Raw genomic sequence first — 15255 nt, 5'->3', positions numbered from 1 at the left:
GAAACAACTGTCCTAATTAACCTAGATATTTAACCGGGTACCAACGCTGGAATATCAGCCAACACCCAGATAAGTTCCAGTGGCCAAGCAAGGTCCAAATATTTAGTGCTGGTACCTAAGATATCCTTTTACTAGGCAGTGGTAAAAAGTGGCCTGCGGTAGTGTGGGTGCATGTTTTTGTCACATGCTGGACCATTTTTTACCACAGCTGAGAAAAAGGGCATTTTTCAATGGGCTGGGAAATGGGCATGCACTAAAATGATAAGTAGCATGTGCCTACTTACGGCCTGAGCCCTTACCACCAGCCATTGACCTGGCAGTAAAGGCTCATGTGCTACTTATGTGGTAATCATGCAGTGCACGCCAATGTGGCCGCACTGACGAATATCACTGAGAACGCCCCCCCCGTGGCACAAAATAGAAAATTATTTTCTACCGCAGGAAGCAGCGTGCACCAACTTCAGAATCACTGCTGGGTGCCCATGCTACCCCGGCGGTAGTGCCAATTTGGTACGCACTATCCACGCGTTAGTCCTACCACTGCTTTCTAAAAGGGCCCCTAGACTAGGCAAGCATTGAATTTAGGGGTGAAATTCAGCTCAAAGTGGTCAGTGCCTTAAAAATTGCTGACCGCTGATGGCTGAATATGTGGCCATTTATATCCAATTCACCCTGAAAAGCCATAAACGTAGCTTTCATAAAGTTGAAGTCTTTTGCATTCTCAGAGTAAAATAGTGCCATGTTCAGCACTGAAACGCCAAATTATTTTTCAGTGTGCATATTTGATTCAGCTAAGTATTGGTACCACCAGTACATGTGATGGATAAATTACATATAAATCAAAATAAAATGCTTTTTCTAATTGAATCCAACCCTATAAATCAAAATAACATGTGTTTTGAAATGATTAAATCTGTAAAGCAACATACTGTGCTCCCTATTGTTCTCCTTGTTCCTTGCAAATTTTTATCTAAATCTTTATCAGAATGTGAAAAAAAATATAATAGTGACTACTGACCACTTATCCACATTACAAAATCATATAAAAAAGTGATCCTATACAGTGATTTTATCCTAGGTGAAAAAATGAGGTATTATAACGAGGACACAAAAAGTTCAGCTTAGAATTTTATTTCATTTGTCTCATAATTGTCAAATGAATAATATGTGCAAATATTCTCGCCTGAATTTCCAAGTACAGATGAAGCCTTGTCAAAAAATCTTAATCATAAATTGCCAAATATTGCTGAACAGCAGATACTTAATTTAGGTTTATCTTTTACCCTTATGATAAAATGTGATCCCTTTAAGATACAAATCAGTTTATACTGTTTTATTTGTAAATTACAATTGAATTTTTTTTCCCAAAATAAATGTATGCGAGTGATGGATCTATTTGTCTTCTAAAATGAAATTGGGTACTATCTGGTATAATTGTTTCTTCTATTGGGACTTTTATGCAAGCATGAGGTCACTCTCAATCCAGTTCCTGATAGAACATATACCAATTACTCATTCTGTTTCAGAGTCTCAGCATAGCATCCGAGGACTGAATGAATATGAGACCTGAATGATTATTTCATTCCTTACTATTGTATATTCCTGTACAGGTTAGCTAGTTGGTTAACAGAGCAGCATAACACACACACCTGACCAGCCACAGTGTATGACAGTGGTTCCCAAACCTGGCCCTGGAGGCACCCCAACCAGTCAGGTTTGCTGATGGGTTTGCCCAGTCCCCCACCAACTAATGAGATCTGCTGCATGGAACTGCCCCAGTGCTGCCTCAGGAGTGAAGAAGTCAGCAGTCTCCTTTCCAGCTGCCGACACCAGCAGTCCTCGCACGTGCTCAGTTCATGAAGGAGTGCCATTATACAAACTTATAATTGAATTGCCTGCATTGTAATTACACAGGGGCATGGCCAGTTAGAGCAGTAAGAAATGTCCTCTTACCGCAGCTTGCTGGCTATGCCTCATCACATTTCCTCCCCCAGGAATGTTCCATCTCCTCCCCCTCCCAAATAACAATTGCAACCCCCCATAACATTTCCCTTTTACTACCGATCACAACAGCAATCCCCTGGCACCCTAATTATAACCCTGTCCCAATCTACTCCCTCCCCCTGAAGAGATCCCCTGATCACAGCTACTGCTGCTCATAACCCTTCTTCTGATTCCCCCACCCTCCCTAGACACACTCTGCCAACTCACTTCAAGCTCTTCCCATACCACAAAGCACCTCTTCCAGATTCATCCCCATCTCTATTCCTATTCCCACCCCCAGACCCCCTACACACCCTGGGACATACTCCCTGATGTGATTCCTGGGAGTCCACTGCCAAGGGTGCAAGCAGTCTTCCTCCACTCCCACCCTGTCCAGCATTGTCTCCAAAAGTGCATCGTTAGTCCCCTAGCAGGAGTCTCCTGATTCTACCACTAGGGATCAGCCTTCCTTTGACCCACTAGTAGTAGTACTTCAAGACTCCCATTAGGGGTCAACTGCCATTTTGCAGCTGGTGTTGGATGTTGGAAATGAATTGAGGATGAATGATCCTGCCCTTAGATACTGTATTCCTAGGAGTCATCTACAGGTAAATCCCAGGGGTGGGTAGGGGATCTGAGGGGATGGAGGGAGGGTTGGGATAGGTTTGGGGAGGTGCTGTGTTGTGTGGAAGGGACTTGGAGGAGAGGTCTGGGGAGGCTATGGGGAGGGCTTTTAAGGAGGGCTTATATTAGAAGGTTATGGCAGAGGATCATCTCTGGGAAGAGGGAGTAGATTGGGGGATATCATTGGGAAGCCAAAGAACTTTGCTGAAGGTTGCTGTTGTGATCAATAGGTTGAACAAGGGATGTGTTGCTGTTCTGATTTGAAGGGAAGGATAACCTTCCTGGGGGAAGATATAAATGGTGGTAGTGGTGGTGGGGTATCCAGTAAGCTGAGGCGAGAGTAAAGCTTTTATCCTACCTTAACAACACTTGTTTATTTGTTCTGCTCATTTTCATGCAAAGGAGAAGGTGTAGATCCAGACATTTATTTTATGACATATGCCAATATTTCCTATATGAAATAGGGAATACACGTGTAAATATTATTCTTACCCTAGTGCCACCTATAGAATGCCTAGACCATGCCCCCAGCTATATACATATACATAGGAAATATATGTTTATAAGCCAGCCTTTCTAAAATCATGTGCAAGTGCCAGTTTTGCACATGTATATCATGAACAGAGCTTCTAAAATAGTGGCCATTATGATTAGTTATTGAGAGGCCCTTTTACTAAGGTGTGCTGAAAAATGGCCTACGCTGGTGTTGGTGTGTGTATTGGACGTGTGCAGGTCCATTTTTCAGTGTGCCTGCAAAAAAGGCCTTTTTCTTGCCAAAAATGGACGTGCAGCAAAATAAAAATTAGCACACATTCATTTTGGTGCTGAGACCTTACCACTACTTATTGACTAATCGGTAAGGTCTCATGCGAAACCAAAGAGCGTAATGGACATAACACAACTCCTCCTCGCTACGATTCCCTATTGTGTCTTTTACACATGAACCTTATTCTACCACTACATCACTTTGTAATTGCTCATACGGAATTGGCAATTGCCTTTACGGTACTATGTAAGTCACAATGAGTCTGCAAATAGGTGGGAAAATGTGGGATACAAATGTAACAAATAAATAAAATAAATAAATAAAAATGTGTTAACTGGGTGTTATTCATTAGTGTACGTACACTGCCGATTACTGTGTAAGAACTGTGTTGGTTAGTGCCAAGCAGTAGAAAATAGAAATTATTTTCTGCCATGTGTTTTGGACACACATCAAAATTAGGATTACCGCCTGGGGCACACAGTAGCTGAGTAGTCGTTCTAATTTGGCATGCGTTGTATGTGCGTAGTAAAAGGGCCCCTGAAAGAATTAACTAAATGGGTGAATCATAGTCTTTTTTTGTTATATATGGTTTCAATACTTGATATAGACCAGAGGCTAGCAACCCTATCTTCTCCCAGGAATGCTGGGGCCAATAATCCCTATACCAGGGTTTTCCCCGGGGATGCTGGGAAATGTAGTCCTTCTCCCACCTCCATTTTCTAGGGGGCACTACCTTTCCCCTTCTCTCTCTCTCTCTCTCTCTGAGGAATGATTAAAGGTAAGGCTCTGCTCTGTCTCCCTCGGCTCTTGAGTCTCCTTCCTTCTCCCCCCTCCACTTCCATCTGTTCAAAACCCTTATCCTCCCCTTCACATCTTCTTTTAGGGACTGATTCTTGGTAGGATACCTACCTCCACTGTTCCCTCTATGCTGAGTGGGAGTCTTCCAGCTGTATTGCTGCCAGTGAAGGGTGGTACGTCAGTATTGTATAATGGCACTGCTACATGAACTGAGCACGTGCGAGGACTGCTGGTGTCAGCAGCTGGAAAGGAGACTGCTGACTTCTTCACTCCTGAGGCAGCACTGGGGCAGTTTCATGTAGCAGATCTCTTTAGTTGGTGGGGGACTGGGCAAACCCATCAGCAAAGATAAAATTATTAATGAAGTGGGAAGACGGGAGTAGTGAGAAAATGGTTTGTCCACCCTCCCCAAAACTTGAATCTTGGCTATGCCCTTATCTTAAACAAGATATCCTATTATAAAATTACCCTCCACACATATAGTCAGTGATGGTGACTGCATATACTCCCTAATTCTATAAACTTGTATGCTCAACTTTTTGACTAGCATGCAAATGTCTGCACACAAGTTATTGAATAAGGTCAGTTGCGTGTGTAACTTCATTCAATAATTAGCTGTTAATTGACATTAATAGCTAATTATTGGCTATACTTGGCCTTAATTGGGGCTAATTGGCACCAGATGTAACTGTCTTTAGTTGCTATTCTGTAAGTTGAATACTCAAATTCCAGAGTGCACAACTTAAAGGGGAGCATGGACCTTGAAGGGAGATGGGTGGGTTTGGGGTTATGTCAAGCAGTTTCACGCGTGGGTTATAGAATGCTATCATTTATGCCAGCCATTGAACTGGTGGAAGGTAGTTGCATAAACACAGACTTACACTAGTGATGCACAACAGCCATTATATAATTCATGCATATTACGCATTATCCTGGAACCTAAATTTCAGCGATCTTTTGAGAATTCACCCTTATGTGTATATGCAGTACTGCTGTCTATCTGTTTAGCTGAGCTGAATATTCATATAGTCATTTTAAACATAGCAGCCACTTATGTGTGTAAATGAGTAGACTACTGCCATTTGCTCCTTATAAAATTACTCCCTAACAGGATAATTTTATAACAGAGTATCTGATTGCAGAGGGTAAGAGTGGAGGAGTGGCCTAGTGGTTAGAGCACCGGTTTTGCAATCCAGAGGTGGCCGCTTCAAATCCCACTGCTGCTCCTTGTGATCTTGGACAAGCCACTTAACCCTGCATTGCCTCAGGTACAAACTTAGATTGTGAGCCCTCCTGGGACAGAGAAATATCCAGTGTACCTGAATGTAACTCACCTTGACCTTCTACTGAAAAAGGTGTGAGCAAAATATAAATAAAAAAAAGTAGGAACCTACTTAAGTACTCTTTTATAAAGACACATAGGCCCATAAAGACACACGGCAGCAGAAATGACACCTAACTTAGGGGCCCTTTTACTAAAGGGTTAAGTGACTTGCTGGCCTCCCACTTAGTCACCTCTCCCCTCTCCAGTCGGTTCAAAACTCTGCTGCCCGTCTCGTCTTCCGCCAGGGTCGCTTTACTCATACTACCCCTCTCCTCAAGTTGCTTCACTGGCTCCCTATCCGTTTTCGCATCCTGTTCAAACTTCTTCTACTAATCTATAAATGTACTCACTCTGCTGCTCCCCAGTATCTCTCCACACTCGTCCTTCACTACACCCCTTCCCGTGCACTCCGTTCCCTGGATAAATCCTTCTTATCTGTTCCCTTCTCCACTACTGCCAACTCCAGACTTCGCTCCTTCTGTCTTGCTGCGCCCTATGCCTGGAATAGACTTCCTGAGCCCCTACGTCTTGCCCCATCCTTGACCATCTTTAAATCTAGAATGAAAGCCCACCTCTTTAACATTGCTTTTGACTCGTAACCACTTGTATCCACTACTACTACTATTTAGCATTTAGCACCTACCCTCCTCTCCTCTTTCCTCTACACATTAATTGATTTGTTTGCTTTATTTTTTGTCTACTAGATTGTAAGCTCTTTGAGCAGGAACTGTCTTTCTTCTATGTTTGTGCAGCACTGCGTACGCTTTGTAGCGCTATAGAAATGCTAAATAGTAGTAGTAGTAGTAGTAGTAGTATGTGCAGCAACAGGCTTGCCACACGACAAACTGGAACTACCGCAGACCTAATATAGTCACCGGCGGTAGTTCTGCCCCCAGTGCACACCATTTCTGGTGCTATTAAAAAAATCAGGTCTGATTTTCTAGTGCAGGGATTACCCAACGGTAATCGGCACTGCCCGGTTACCGCTGGGTTAGAACAGGAGACCTTACTATCACTGCAATGGGTGGCGGTAAGTGCTCCCCTCGAAATGGCTGCACAGCAAGAGTGAACTTACCGCACAGCCATGTCTTTTTTTGGCCTTTTTACCCACTGTGGTAAAAAGGGCCTTAGCCCGCAGCAAAAATGGCCACCGCCACTAGTGCAGGGCCGCTTTTACCACAGCTTGGTAAAAGGGCCCCTTACAGACATGGGCACTTACATCTGCTTGGGAGCAGGTATAAATGTTCATGCCTAAATTATTCACATATCCATGTAAATTATCATATTTTATAATCTATGTGCATACTTACAAACTCCACCCACTCTTTGCTCAGACTTCAGCCCTTGTTCATGCCTACCTAAAGTATACATCATCAAGTCATAGCATGTACTTTTACACAAGACAGGATTTTATAAGATGAAATTTACTTGTGTGAAAATGACTTCATAAAATCATCTCCTAAATGTATAATGCCCAGATGATCAAAAGCCCCGCGCTGTTCCATACAGCACTCTAAAAATAGTACTGAAACAGCATGGGGCTTTACTGCCTCTATGATCAGAGATAATAGCATGCAAATTTATGCACGCTATTATCTCAGATCATAGGGTAAAAATGCAGGTGGATTGTGCCTGAACACAAAAGCCCAGACCTGTCAAACACAGGGTCTGGAGGTCTGTGGGACCACCAGACTCCCTGAAATAGCAAGACCTGGTGGCCTAGTGCCCCCAACTAACCCCCACCCCAAGCCAGCAACATGGGGGTTGGAGGTCTGCAGACCTCCAATCCCCTGACCCCTCCCCCCTCACAAGTTCACGGAGGGCTGGAGATCCACCCCTAATCCCCTAGCACCCCCCCAAAAAAAGCCTTGGTGGCCCAGTGGGCCGCAAACCAAGCCCCTTCCCAACCTACTAGTCTAGCAGCTCTCTTCACTTCCCTCCCCGTACCTTTGTTGGAGGGAGTAGTACACTCCCTCCCTTTCCAGCGTTCCGTTGAAAATGGCGGTGCCCAGCCCTGCCCATTGCATCCTAGGATGCACTGGGCAGGGCTTCACACCATATAAGGGAAAACTTCCTTATATGATGTAAAGCCCTGCCCAGTGCATCCCATCAAACCAATTTTCTTCTGGTGCTTTTCGAGATTTCTGCAACTTTTGATACTTTGGATCATCAGATATTGCTGAGGCATTTCACAGGGTGTGGGATTGCAGGTTCAGTGCTGGAATGGTTTGGCTCTTATCTTAGTAACAGAAAGGTGCAAGTGCATGTGGGAAATCAATTATCTTCTTTGAAACTAATGCAAACTGGTGTACAACACGGGTCTGCTCTGTCAGGAATTTCGTTTAATGTCTATTTGTCACCAATTGGTCATCTTTTAAAAATCATTTGGTGTATCATATTGGATTGATGCTGATGACATCCAGGTTTTTTTTTTACCGCTGACAGGGTCTGTCCCTGATGTGGTAACCCTGTTGCAGACTATCTTTAGGCAGATAAACCAATGGATGAATGCAAACTGCCTAGTTCTTAATGTTTCTAAGACTGAGATTTTATTGGTGACAACAGGCTCTTGTGTTCAATTTCCCTCTGAAATTATGTGCTCTGATACTGATCCCTCTTGCCCATATTGTCAAGAATTTAGGAGTTTTGCTTGATTCAGCTCAGTTGTGAAGAAGTCCTATTTTAAGTTGAGGCTTTTGAGTAAACTGCAACCCTTAATTTCTCAAACAGATTTCCAAAACGTATTATAGAGTTTAGTATTGTCTGGATTAGATTATTTTAACAGTGGCTATGTTGGCTTGACAGCAGTTTGTATTCAGTCTTTACAAATTGTTCAAAACTCCTCAATTTGTATGTCATATGGGTTATCTAAGAATGATCATGCCACTCCTTTTTGTAAGAAATTGCAATGGATATCCTTGTTAGAGAGGATTAGGTTTAAGTCATCTCAATTTTTACTGAATGTCTACATTGGTACAGAATATGAGCGCTTCACTCTGAAGCCTCCTGCATGTTGGAAGTGCCATATTTTCGGCTTTTTCAGCTTGAATATACAAGGAAGAGGATTTGTTCTGCAGCTGGACCTGTTCAATAGAACAAGTAGCCGGCCCTCCTCAGGAAACAGAAGAACTTTGCAGTGTTAAAAAAATTAATGAAGCAGCATTTGCTAGAATAGGCAGTCCAGTGCTATGGGTTACAGTGACTGTACACTCTCTGGCTTAATTCATGTTATCTGAAATCAGATTGTCGTTTGCTTGCCTATATGGCATTTATGGTTGGCTGTTGTATAGGGTTTTTTTTGTATGTTTTAATATGTTTTTATTATTATGTACGCTTGTGTGTATTGTGTTCTGGATAAGGGCAGAATAAAAATTATAATAAATGAAAAAATAAATGAAAATATATTTATTGGAATACCAAGCCAAGTATTACTTTATTACATGATTATTTTATGATCTGATATCTATGTTAGTTATTCAAGCATTATTAGTGGTATATCATGTCATCCTAACTCACTTTATCATTGATTCTCCATAACTAAGGGATCTTCTCAACTTGTGTAATGTGGAGGGGCATAATCGAACGGGGCGCCCAAGTTTTCATGAGGGTGTCGGACGGCCCCACAAAGGGGCGGGGAAACCCGTATAATCGAAACAAGATGGGCGTCCATCTTTTGTTTCAATAATACGGTCGGGGATGCCCAAATCTCAACATTTAGGTCGACCATAGAGATGATCGACCTAAATGTTGAGATGGTCAACCTTAGAGATGGTCGTCCCCGTTTTTCGGCCATAATAGAAACCGAGGACGCCCATCTCAAAAATGACCAAATCCAAGCCCTTTGGTCATGGGAGGAGCCAGCATTCGTAGTGCACTGGTCCCCCTGACATGCCAGGACACCAACCGGGCACCCTAGGGAGCACTGCAGTGGACTTCACAAATTGTTCCCAGGTGCATAGCTCTCTTACCTTGGATGCTGAGCCCCCCAACCCCCCCCCCAAAAATAAAACCCCATTCCCCACAACTGTACACCATTTCCATAGCCCTAAGGGGTGAAGGGGGGGCGCCTACATGTGGGTACAGTGGGTTTCAGGTAGGGTTTGGAGGGCTCACATTTACCACCACAAATTTAACAGGTGGGGGTGATGGGCATGGGTCCGCCTGTCTGAAGTGCACTGCACCCACTAAAACTGCTCCAGCGACCTGCATACTGCTGTCATGGAGCTAGGTATGACATTTGAGGCTGGCATAGAGGCTGGCAAAAAAAAAAATTAAGTTTTTTTGAGGGTGGTAGGTGGTTGGTGACCACTGGGGGAGTAGCAGGAAGTCATCCCCGATTCCCTCCGGTGGTCATCTGGTCAGTTTGGGCACCTTTTAATGGCTTAGTCACAATGAAAAATGGACCAAGTAAAGTCGGCCAAGTGTTCGTCAGGGACGCCCTTCTCTTTTCCATTATCGGCGAGGACACCCATCTCTTAATCACGCCCCAGTCCCGCCTTTGCTATGGTGCCGACATGCCCCCGTGAACTTTAGTCGTCCCTGCGACGGGAAGCAGTTGAAGGTGCCCAAAATCGGCTTTTGATTATGCCGATTTGGGCGACCCTGAGAGAAGGACGCCCATCTCACGATTTGTGTCAGAAGATGGGCGTCCTTCTCTTTTGAAAATAAGCCTGATATTCAGATATTGTCATGCCATTCCATTGGGAGATTGCTCTGTAACTACATGTCTTTCTTATATTGCTCTTGCTTCTCTTTGCCCTCAATGCCTAAGTTCTATTTTACTGAAAAATGATTTCTACTTGTTTATTATTAAGGCTTTTGGATGATAATTTAAAAAGCCACATTCCTATGTAATATGCTGCTTTATTCATGTAAAATTATAAAATTAGGTCACACCTAAACATGTGTGCTGCAAGCTGCATTATACTTGTAAATAAAAGATGCATGGGGCATGGGCAGACATGCAAATTACAAGTGTTGTTTAGAAAATGTGGGAATCGCATTTTCATTTAGGGGGTAAATTATCAAAGTGGGCTACCGTTACATGTAATTTTACTGTTAACCCGAGTTATTTGTAACTAGGTCTTATTTCATAAAATGGGCCTAGTGCTAAATCAATTTTAATTATCTACCCATTGATTTTTTTTTCCCCTGAATCAATGAAGCAGAAAAAAATCCAGAGAGTTAGAGAGAGATCTGGTGCTCTAGATCTAGATATAGATGTAAATATGCAATTTTTCATATCTCTAAACCTATATTTCAATTCTACACCAGAACCTTCCCTAGAAATGTTTTTCTCATTAATGTTACTTGTAAAAGGTAATTTGCAAGATTTTGATTTTTTTTTCTACAACTATGCTAAATATTGACATACATAAAGGGCATTACTATTGTTATAGCAGCTCAGGGGGAGGTTAAAGGAAATTATAGGCTCTGTCTATTTCAGAATTATTACTTTTTTTTACACTAATCAGTGCAATTTAACTTTTCACTATTGTATAGTATAGCCTGTAATTTGGGAAAGCTAAGATAATTTCTGCATGTTTACTCATTGGAATCTTTAATGAGAATTTTTAAATTTTAGAGCACAAAATGACAGCATAATAGTTTACCAAAGGTTTGCATTTGACTGCACTCTTTGTTCCCATAACAACAATTGCTTACATAGAAAAGTCATAAATATTTAAAAGAATACTGATAATACTGTAATCAAACTCTAGCCTGGTAAACACTGATCATTTTCTTATGTACCTGAAATATAGATGTAGCTGTAGAATGGGCATTATGACTAGGCTACAGGAAACGCTGCTTTATTAAAGGTCAAACAAAGAAAATGATTTACAAACAAATTGAAATTGGAGGAAATCATCAAGGAACTCTTTAGGGAGCGTTAATAACATGGGTTCATAACAAAGCAGTAAAGCACTGGTATAATAAGAGGAAACAGATACTTGCTGCTGATGTCAAAAGGTCTTTATGCATTGAACGGTTTTGTTTAGTTTCTTGTACTTATCCTTTAGGGGTGATAGCATGAACTGAGATGATCAAGAAAGTGAAAATCTAACAATATAACAGAAAATTCAGCAATGTATAGACCTATTTATATATCTTATACAAATCACTCTGGGAGTCTTTTACAATGCAGCGGTAAGCCCAACGCGGGCTTACCGCATGCTAAATTGGAACTACTGCTGGCCCAATGCGGTCCCCAGCTGTAGTTCCAGCTGGAGCGAGCGCTATTTCCACTGCTCTGGAAAAATGTTTTTTTTCTCTAGTGCGGTAATCGGGCATCGCTGTGCATCCGCCAGGTTACTGTGGGAGCCATTACCTCCACATTAGTGGGTGACGGTAAGTGCTCCCTGCCGCATGGCCACACAGTAAGGGTTATCTTACCCCATGTCATTGTATGCTGTTAACAAATTAAAGTGAGCACTACATTTTGTGGAGGTTTTTTGTTTCCCAATGATAGTGTGCACTTTTGCCCCCTCCTTCCCTTCCGCATAAAACAATCATTCCCAGAAATTACATGAAAAATGAAAATTTTCTGGCTGTCCATCCCTAATAAAAATAATATGACACACCTACTTTCCTCATCAGGCCAGTTAGGGTTGTTACTGCTGCTCCATTCAGGTTGCCATCTCTTTTGTTAGATTTGTACCCCATGCTTTCCCACTCATGGCAGGCTCTATGTGGCAGGCAATGGAGGGTTAAGTGACTTGCCCAGGGTCACAAGGAGCTGTCTGTGCCAGGAATTGAACTCAGTTTCTCAGGACCAAAGTCCACCACCCTAACCACTAGGCCACTCCTCCACTAGGCTTGTAATGCTGCTCTCTTTCTTGAAGGTATGCTTTGTTGAAGTGTGAAAGTCTAGCATTGAGTAGAAATGTTCTATACTTTGATTTCATCCTCTTTCTATATAGAGATCTTCTGTGTTTGCCTTATGCTCCTTTAAATGCCATTGTTTTTGTCCCTTCTCGCAATTACCATCAGCAACAACACCAGCAGCAACTCCACTAGCAAGTATTCGAAGTATTCACAATCTTTTCAGTACAAATAAATATTTCCTGATGTTGTTTTTAACATTTTCTTCTTTCATCTTTATTTCATATTCTGTCTTTGAAAGGGTTTATTTGTTCATTACTACCATTCAGATATGTGTATACCGTATTTTCCCATCCCTCCTTTCCTCCTGGGTAAACAGATTCAGGTCTTCAAGTCTCTTCTCATATATATTTTGACACATACTCCATACCATTTTGGTTGCTTTAATTTGAACCACTTCAAGTATCTTTTTTTTTAATCTTCAATGAGGTATGTACTCCAAAACTGAGCACAGTACTCCAAGTGAAATCTCACCAATGATCTCTATAGGAAAATGATCACCTGCTTTCTGCTAATATGGACATCTTTATATAGCCTGCTATACTTCTGGCTTTTGTCACTGTCTTGACACATTGTTTTTACTACCTTGAGTCACTATTATCCTGAGTTTTCTCTCCTGGTTTGTGCATATCAACCTCTCAACCCTATCATATGTAGCTCCTTGGGATTTCTATACCCCCAAGTGCATCATTCTGCACTTCTTTGCGTTAAAAATCTTAACTGCCAAATATTAGACCATTCTTCTAATTTTTGTAGATGTCTTCTCATGATGTCAACTCCCTCTGGGGTGTCCTCTCTTTTGCAAATCTTCATATCATCCACAAAAATGCAAAACTTTCCTTCTAACTCTTTAGCAATATCACTCACAAAGTGAAGGAGTAGCCTAATGGTTAATGCAGTGGCCTGAGAACCAGACGAACCTGGTTTGATTCTCACTGCAGCTCCTTGTGACTCTGGCCGTAAAAGGAAAGGGCAGGGCTTTACTCTGCACAGACTGCGAGGATTGGAAGGGAAGTTATAGGTGGATAATGGGTACACATAATTGGAAATCTGGTTAATTGGCATTCTACTGTATTTAGAGTAGAATAAGGTGCTCATTTTCAAAAGAGAAAAACATCTCAATAGCAGGACAAAGCACCAGATGGACGTTTTTCAATGTCCAAATTCTGATTTTCAAAACTCAGCTCAGAGATAGTTTTCTTTGCAGTTCAGCTACATTGAAAGGGGGTGTGTTGGGGTGTGTTTTGGGCGGCACAAAATTAGATGTTTTCCTGGGATAATGAACAAGATTAAAATGTGTAGGACAAAAATTGAGACACTTTTATGTGGACCTGTTTCAATCATGACTAAGTCACAAAAAGGTGCCCTAACTGATCAACTAACCACTGGAGAGATTAGGGCATAATCCCCCCCCCCCCCTTAGTCCCCCAGTGGTCATTGACACCCTCCCACCACCCAAAGATGTGACATTGAGAGTACACACCAGGCTCTGTGACAGCTTCAGATATTATGGCCATTCCTATTAAAGCTGGTCCCAGGAGTAGGCTAGTGATCAGTGCAGTGAACTGCAGAGAAAGGGACCCAGGTCCATATCCCACTCTAACTAACTTGTGGTGGAAATTATTAGCCTTCCAAAACCCACAAAATACCAACTGTACTTATAGATAGGAGACATCTACAGACTTGAGGGCTTTTGTAGTGGTGTATATTTAGGTACAGTAGGTTTTTAGGTGTTCCTGGAGAGGCTACGTGTAACTCGAGACTACCTCTAGGTCAGGAAGCAGGTGGAAGCCTGGCTATTTTCCTAAGCCTTTAACACATAGGATGACTGACTAGACACTCATTCTGCACCTGGACTAGCTTGCTACACACACTGTATCTTAGATCAGTTCCTTATATCTTGTTTAACTGTACAATGAACCTGCCTTGAGTTCAGCCACCCATCTATTTATCCCAACTGACTTAACACCCATCTTATCCCCATTTATATATCTGCACTTGACCTCTCAGCTACATGGTAAGCTGTATTGTAAAAAAGAATTATTATCATATCTATATTATTTGAATGTTCTAATGCATGCTTATTAGATATTTCATTAGTTTTATGCTGACATATTATACATCTTTTATTTGAATTTCAGTACTGTCAAATGTGTATATTTTTGATACTGTTTCATGGTAGTCCTATTATTAGGTTTTAATTTGCTGTTTTCCAAGTTTACCTCATTTATTGTATTTATGTTTGGTCATTTTTACTATTGTTATGCTGTTATAAGTTTTATGTTAAACTGTACCTGCTATATACTGTCGGGTGAATCTCTTCATAAAGGTGGTTAATAAATTCCAATAAATAAACAATTAGAATGCTAATTGGTGGATGATACTCCCTCTACCAAACAGGCATTCTTCCCTAACAGATAAGCTTTCAATATTTTCCCTCCACTTTCTTGGGAGGCTCATTTTCTTGCTTTTCTCTTCAGTCCTGAAAAATAACTGGAAAGTTCCCAAAAGGTCTTGTTTTAAATTTAGGGGTTCAGAGACCTCAAATCTGACTCCATCTCTAAATAGCACTAGTACTGGGGTAATCAAGAAGTTGTGAAGTTCTAAAAGGAATTGCCACTAAGAGAGACGTTAGGTCTAAGGAAAAGATACCAGCCTTATGATGACAAACTGGATTTAGGTTACAGGTTATACAATGCAGCGAAAGAAAGCAAAAGCATTTATACTTACAGCCTTTGATCATTAAGTGAAGCCCACAGAACATCATTTGGGATGAGGAGTTTATTTGCCAAGATACAAGTCAAATCAGTGATTGACAACAGGCACGTAAATCAATTAATTATAGGAATATAATAATCCAGCTGCAAACAGGTATTAA

The sequence above is a fragment of the Microcaecilia unicolor genome, chromosome 10 (genome assembly GCF_901765095.1).
Source record: "Microcaecilia unicolor chromosome 10, aMicUni1.1, whole genome shotgun sequence".
In the NCBI taxonomy this organism is placed as follows: domain Eukaryota; kingdom Metazoa; phylum Chordata; class Amphibia; order Gymnophiona; family Siphonopidae; genus Microcaecilia; species Microcaecilia unicolor.
Note: the sequence above shows the minus strand (reverse complement) of the source record.